Here is a 7762-nt window from a genome sequence, read left to right as displayed (position 1 = left end):
AATCGAATCTATTAAGTCCTTCTCTTTGGAATTTTTTCCATTTAATATTGGGTCTTCAACCTTCGATTTTATTTGGGACGCTTATAAAGCCTGTTTAAGGGGGAGATTACATGGTATTATATGCGCTAAGAACAGGGCAGAGGCTAAGATACTAAAGGATATCGAAGGAAGAATTAGTCAGCTAGAGCTGGAAAGAACTGGTTTGAATAGTGAAGACTCGGAACGACTTTTGCAAATTCTGCAGGAACTAGACGAGGCAAGACAGCATTATAGAGGGAAACTAGATGCGAGATGTAAAGCTCAATGGGATTCTAGAAATATGGAAAACTTTGAGTATGGGGAGAAGGCAGGAGCACTATTGGCTTGGAAAGCCAGAGTCGATCGAGCTAAGAACGATATTAAAGAACTAATCGTAAACAGCAACGGGGAAACATCGAGTAAAGTCGAGGACATGCAAACTTGTCTTCTTTCGCTGTTCTCAGATCTTTATAAAGAAAATATCGCTCCATCCCCAGAAACCGTACCATATGGTTGAGTAATAAAATACTGCCAACATTGTCTGAGGAGGGCAGGAACAGCTTAGAAGCCCCTATTACAGTGGAGGAGATAGCAGAGCAGATTAAGAAATCGAAAACAAAAAAGCAGCAGGCTGGGACGCGCTTCCAAGTGAAGTCTATAAACATCTAGTAGAAGAGCTGTCTCCTGTGTTGGGTACAATCTTTAATTCGGTTTATTCCACTGCAGGCAGAGTGCCCAATTCATGGAAAGAGGCAATAATTGTCTTGATTTTGAAGCCAGGTAAGGACCCCTTACGGGCAGACTCGTATTGGCCAATCTCCCTGCTGAATTCCGATTACAAGATCTTTATGGGCGTTCCAGCGAGGAGATTGGCTAAATTGGCTCCTAAGCTGATCCATACAGACCAGAAGGGGTTTGTGGCCGGAAGGCACATTGAAGATCAGACCCACCTCTTAATTGGGAATATAGATCTAGCCATACAAAGATCGGAACCCTTGGCCGTTGTCGCATTGGACGCGGCCAAGGCATTCAATAGAGTCTGCTGGGTGTACCTCTGGGCGGTCCTGGAGGCAATGGGGTTTGGCCCTGTATTCATTCAGACCTTACAGAACTGCTATCAGGGTGCTTCTGCGCGGATCCTCCTAAATGGCTTATTGACATCCAGCTTTAGTATACAGCGAGGAACCAGGCAGGGGTGCCCTATCTCCCTGTTGTTATTTAACATATATATTGAACACTTGGCACAAGCCATTAGGCTAAATGAATTAATTGCTCCGTTCCAGTCTGGGCCTTATAGCTCCAAATTGGCCCTCTACGCAGATTATCTGATTTTATATACAAGCGATCCGGTTGCGGCGATTACACAGATTGAGGAGTTGTTGGCAGAATTTGGTTCTATATCAGGCTATGAGGTCAATAGATCAAAAACAGAGGTCAGTTTTTGGAATTTGGATCAATGGAGGGGCGCAGTGAGTTCTGAGTTCAGATATTTGGGGATATACATTGTGAAGGAATTGGACAAAATCCCCCAGCTAAATCTAAATAGAGTGGTCAGAGAAATAGACTGTCTGTTTAGTAGATGGAGTAATCTCCCTTAACCATCTATGGGAAAATTAACCTTGTGAAAATGGTCATTCTCCCCAAGCTCTCCTATCTATTTTCCACTATACCCTTAATTTAGCCAAAAAAACATTAGTAAGGTGCAGAGTAAGATAGGAAGCTTTGTATGGGGGAACAAAGGGGTCTGACTGACTTGGAAAAAGCTTAGACGAAGGTTACTTAAAGGTGGGTTGCGTCTTCCCGACATTAGTCTGTACGCAGTGGCATTCCAGTTTAAGAGCATTCGGATGCTACTTATTAAACCAGATGGGTCGGCCTGGGGCAGATTGTTGGGAGAAATGGTGAGAGTAGAAGGGGGAGGTGGAGGAGAGGCCTTTATGTATAAGTTTGGATCCCCGAGATTCTTCAAGCGGGTTCGTCTGAAGGTTCTAAAGGGAGCCCTGGAGCAGTGGCACAGGTAAGGATCAGCTGGGGGGTTGGTTACTATTCAGATATGGCTCCTGTCTGGGACTCACCCGGAACCCCAGAATGTTTGAGAGATACCTTGGCACTACCAATAATAAGGGCGGGAATTACCACCTGGATGGAGTTGATAGATGTTGAGGGGGTACATCCATGGGAATATTTTAGGGCAAAGATAGGGACTGGATTATCTAGATTTAAATATCTTCAGTTAGTATCTTGGTATGCTGCGGAACGGGATGAGATAAAAGGAAATGGGGAAATTGAGAGGCTGTGTCATTCCATCCTACCACTTAAAAAGGAAATATCTATGTGGTACAATCACCTATTAAAGGCTGAATATCTTGGGATCCCTCCCTCAGAGGTGGCATGGAGTCAATCCCCCATGGCATTGCAGGCAGAGGTCCTTTTTGAACTATCTTTAAAGACTCTATATAAGTTTATAAAACCAGCCTGCTTGAAAAATAACCACTCTTTTGCCACCAACAGACTTTATTACACTCCCTAAAAAATAGCAAAATTTGCCCCAACACCTCCACCTAAATGTCCGAGATGTCATACCCCGCTAGCTAACGACATACATATTTTTTATGAATGTACAGAGTTGGAGCATTTTTGGGAAGAGGTGGGGGATACACTGATGGGAGTCTTTAAGACTAGGGTGGAGGTTAATCTCTCCCTAGTCTTATTTGGAGATGATGGTCTTTTCTGTCAATCTGCTTCGCGGCAGGAAAAAGGTCTGTTATTATATATGATCCTATTGGCGAGGAGAGAAATTTGTAGGAGATGGAAAGATCCCCTCCCCCCGAAAAGAGAGGACTGGCTTAAAGCATCGTTCGTCATGGCCCGGCTGGAGTATGAGGGTGTAGAGAATAAGCCATCTAACATCTGGCATCCTCTAATGAGTTGGGGACGAAATCTAAGACTCACCCAGTTGGTACAATGATTATACCATGTCCCCGTACTAAAAGGGGATGGGTCAGGCGACCCAAGCGAATGCGGTAAGCCAAGTGGTCCCCAGTTAGAGAACATGGCTGCACAAGTTCCGCAACGGCTTGACAAGGTGAGTTAAGGACAAAAAACAAAAAAAGATATTCCATGCGCTGTCTTAGGCAAGACCTAAAAAAGGGTAACATTTTCTGGTGCTTATATGAAGTGCTCCAAGGCCCTTGGACCAGGTTGGTACTACATAAAATTGATGAATGAAAATTGTTTCCAAGCGTGTTAGCTCAAATGATCAACCCATGTAAATCAAGACCACAACTCCTAGACTGCACAGGGTTGTTAAATGCAAATCCAACTTAATGGGATCTGCAGGAATTGGAGACTGTGGTCATGGAAGCCAGAAAGGGCTAACAAGAACAAGAGCCTTATATACAAAGGCATTTTGTTTTCACAAAAGGTCTGACTCGCAGTATCGGACTGTTTACGACATTAAAAATGCATTTTGGAATGTAACAAACCTAAATTGCAATATAGTAAACATGTTACTTAATCTCAATTTTGGTGTGCACCTAAATACCAAATGTGCATTTGTAATAACCTTCCAAATACCTTTAGACAGGAATGCTATAATGTTTTGCGACCGAAAGCAGGTTGCAAAACATTAATATTTTACAGACTACACAAATTTTGCTATAAGCCTTTCCCCTTTGTGAATGTTGACTAAACACAGTGACCCCATCCCTACTCTTGAAATTTTTTACATAAACTATTCATTTATTTTTTTATAATAAACACATCCCATTTTCCTTTTAGGAAAAAGGGCTGCATTAAAAAAAAAACTACTTTATTTAAAAGCAATCACAGGCATAGTGGACTGCTGACCCCTGCAGACCACAATCCTTGTGATGGCTGCTAATCATAGTGGGTTGTATTTTGTTACCTACCTTATTAGTATTCATGAGGTGGGTCGAATTGTGACCCACTAACATTTCTTATTTTGTGAACCGAACTATTAGTACATAGGTGGGTTCTCAAAATACCACACTGGTTGCAAAAATAATGGTTGCAAAGTGCAACCAGTATTTCAAAGTGCTTCAAGTATTTTGTGACCAGTGCTTTGCACATCTGGACCAAGATGTTTAGTGAAACTACTTTTTGATGTAATTTTACTGCCAACAGTTGTGCGTGGCGCAATGCTTCCCAAACCTTTTAGAACCAAGGCCCCTTTTTTAGTATGACAAACTTTCGCAGTTCTCCTAGCTTTAATGGGCATGAGGCGGGCGATTTTTTTTAATGTAACAAAAGCATGGTGTGTTAGTGCATTGTCATTTACCGAGAGCACATCTCCATTGACACGGTCACTACATTTTCATAGACATACAATTTTAAACTCTATTGCACACAAATGATAATGTGTGGAAATCAGGTGGGGAGAGGATGTAGCTTAACGGCTAGGGTGGTCAACCACACTTGCTATACCCCAGCAAGATTGGCATATAATTCACTATAATTTCCTGTCTTCGACTGCAAAGTGAGAGGAATTTGTGGACACAAGATAAATACAGAATTTAAAGGCATCTTTATTTATAGTTTGACCCTACCATCGTTTGGGAAACACTGGTATAGAGCTAAAATTAAAGGGATGTCTGTAAACTGTAAAATGTAGAAACAGAATAAAATGTGTGCTGAAAAAGATGTCACTCTTTGTAATGTGTTTATACTTTAGATTTACAGTGCTCTGCTTATTGGATTCTAGTCTTATCTGTAGCACAAAAGACAAATGCCACAACAGTAGCAGCCCACGGTAATTTGCCTCCAAAGGGGTCAACTTTGTCTATTATGCTTTGCTTTAACTAAAGAGAGCTAGTTAACCCTGCCCTGTGTTGTTCTTTTTTATTGCTGGTGACCGTGTTTGTGTTGGTTTTCAGATGAGTGTAAAGAGCTCTCCTGTGTGCTGATCAGCAGAAGGACCCTTTGTTATGCACGCTCAGGAGAGGCCCCTGCGTGGCCATAAATGACAATGTGCCCGTCCGCCCAGCCTCCCACTCTAGAGGGAACAGAGGCTGCTGTTCCAGCTGAGCCTTTCCAGACCTGCACAGACTAGGGGTCTCTAAGTCATCTGTTATAAGGTTACTTGTTACCTCCATGTCATCTGGATCCTTTTCTCCCTTCTTTGTCATCCATGTAACAAGTTACTGCATTCTGGAAATTGTGAGCTTGGCCAATTCAATTGAATTGACAGGACCAATACACATGAAAACAGTTTTTAAAAATAGCCTTGGAGTGGAAAAGGTGTGTTCCAGTAAAGCTTCGGTGCGGCAAGGTGATGCTGAGAAATGTCTTTGACCACCTGTTTGCTTACAGTGTCCACGGGGTAGAACAGCTTCAGACTAGTGAGTGGAAGTGCAATAAGTGATTGCTAATGGCTTTGCAGGAGTCTCCAGTACTTCTCTCAAGTAACTATATTGGAGACATATGTGTTACTTAGACATATAATCAGCTTGTGCAAGGCATACCATTCAGTTCAGGGTGGGATCCAAGGTTTCCAGGTGAATTGTTAACCTAACACGGAAGAATGGTCCTTGTCAGAACACATCCAGTGAGCAAACGGGTGATATTGGGCCCAACCGTGGTGGTTGAGGCAGGGGCGGCCTTAGGCATGTGCAAGCTGTGCACATGCACAGGGCCGCCAAACCCCAGGGGCCGCCACGCCAATATATATCCTTAATATAATAATCCTCTGAGGATGGATACATATTTGCGTGGCGGCCCCTGGCAGGGATTTGGCGGCTGTTTTATTAAAACACCTTCCTGAGCTCCGGGGGGCTCCGCCCCGCCCGGACCCCCACTTCCGGGGCCCCCTACCTAAGCTCCCTGCTCAGGGCCGCCATGAGCCTAGAGCCACCCCTGGTTGAGGTCATTTGCTATTGGTGTGTTGGGGCCTGTCCTACTTTGGTTCTGCAGACTGGCCAAGTACAGACATTTCTGCTCTTGACTCTCAGGGTGAAAATTCACAGGCTTCTCAGAGAGGAACTCAATAATCAACCAACAGCCGTCGCTGTCAAGCATTGTCCTCTTTAAGAGAAGAAAGTACTTTTTAATATCACAGCAGTCCTAATGCACATTTCAATCCAGGGTATAGGGCAGTGATCCGGACTATGATTCTCCCTACACCCACTGATTTCCCCCATGCTAATCCCGAATTTGCTCTCAGGTAATCTGGGTGTCTCTTGGAACCATCTGGACTTTTCCCTCTGGACAGTCATTCCTCCTGCAGGGCCTAGGAGATTCCTTCCCTCTCTCAGCAGATAGGCAGGCTTCTAAACACCACACAGCTACTGTTCTCTTCCAGCATACAATTCAGACTTCAGGTGATCCCCTCAGATCTGGGAGACTTGCTGTCAGGTAAGCACAAGCCCTGGTCACACAGCAGTCCTTTTGGTACTCTCCAGAGCACTCCTATCCATGATCATGAAGGACTTATAAATGGAACAAAGTGGGGCTGTTTGGATCTGCAAACGGAGGATGTTTCCCTGGTTCAGGTTTTTGGGGACTCCTGCTGAAGCCTCCAATACGCTAGACTCAAGTGGTGACACATGTAGGAGGTTTTGGAACTTTCCAATCCCTGTTGTACAATCAGCCAGTTCCACTTGTATTGATTTATTTCAAACTCACGGAAGAGAAGGCCCACTACTTCCTTGATTTACTGTTCCCCATCCTATCTTCCATCTGTTTCTTTTTTTCTGAAAGCCAACGTGGCCAAGCTGGGTTTGAGCGTACTGTAGTTGTCAGAAGACTTGGTTCTGTAGTTCACGTTGGTGGCAGTGCCTCCTGTGTGGAGTCTACAAATCATTTCCAGTCATTGGGGTTCCCACATAATTGATTCTCTGATTTATCTGTCACATTTTAGCTCTTTGCCACCCTCACCTGCTCCTCTGCCCATAGCCACTTATCTCCTTTCTTTCCCATCCATCTTCCCATGCCCTTATGTCCTTCTTCTATCCTCCACATTTCATTATCTGCCCACATCCCCTCATAATCCTTTCTCATCCATATAAGTGGAATAAACTGCCAATCAGTCTCCGCAAGGAGTCAAACCTATTGCTCTTTCGCCGAACATTAAAAACAATACTTTTTCGGGAAGCATGGGGAGTGCTATAAAGTAGACATCTGGTTTCGGTTGCATTGATTTCCTTTCATGTACAAGCGCTTAGAGACCTCGGGGTGATAATGCGCTATATAAATGGAAATAAATAAATAAAATAAATAACATAACCGGTATCTGTAGAACACATGTTCACCCCAAAAGAGGTCTCTCGGTGCTGATGATATAAGGGATATTTAAAGTTACTTAGTTCAATGCTACTCATTATATCAACCTCTAATGGATAAAAAGGCAAAATGCTGAGTAACCTGCCAGTGAGTCAAACCTCTGGACATAGGGTCAAGCATGAATCCCTGGAGTTGATGCATAAGTGGACACAGACACCAGACCCATCTCTCTCCGATACACTGTGCATCACACACTTCTTCCCTCATCATCTGCACATATGTATTTCCTCCCTCTCTAACCAGCAGCGGCTCCTCCGTTATAGCAGAGGAGCGTCGCCCCACTGGCAGCGGATGAAAACATGTAAAATAAAATGATAATAAAGTAATTAACCCCTTGTGTGCTGTTGGCGAGCTCAGCTCGTCATGAGGGACGGTTGAGCTGCCCTCATGACGGGCTGAGCTCGTCACAGCCGTTGGAACGTTCGCACGCGGGGATAATTTCACC

The sequence above is a fragment of the Lissotriton helveticus genome, chromosome 8 (genome assembly GCF_964261635.1).
Source record: "Lissotriton helveticus chromosome 8, aLisHel1.1, whole genome shotgun sequence".
In the NCBI taxonomy this organism is placed as follows: domain Eukaryota; kingdom Metazoa; phylum Chordata; class Amphibia; order Caudata; family Salamandridae; genus Lissotriton; species Lissotriton helveticus.
This window is presented reverse-complemented; position numbering follows the sequence as displayed.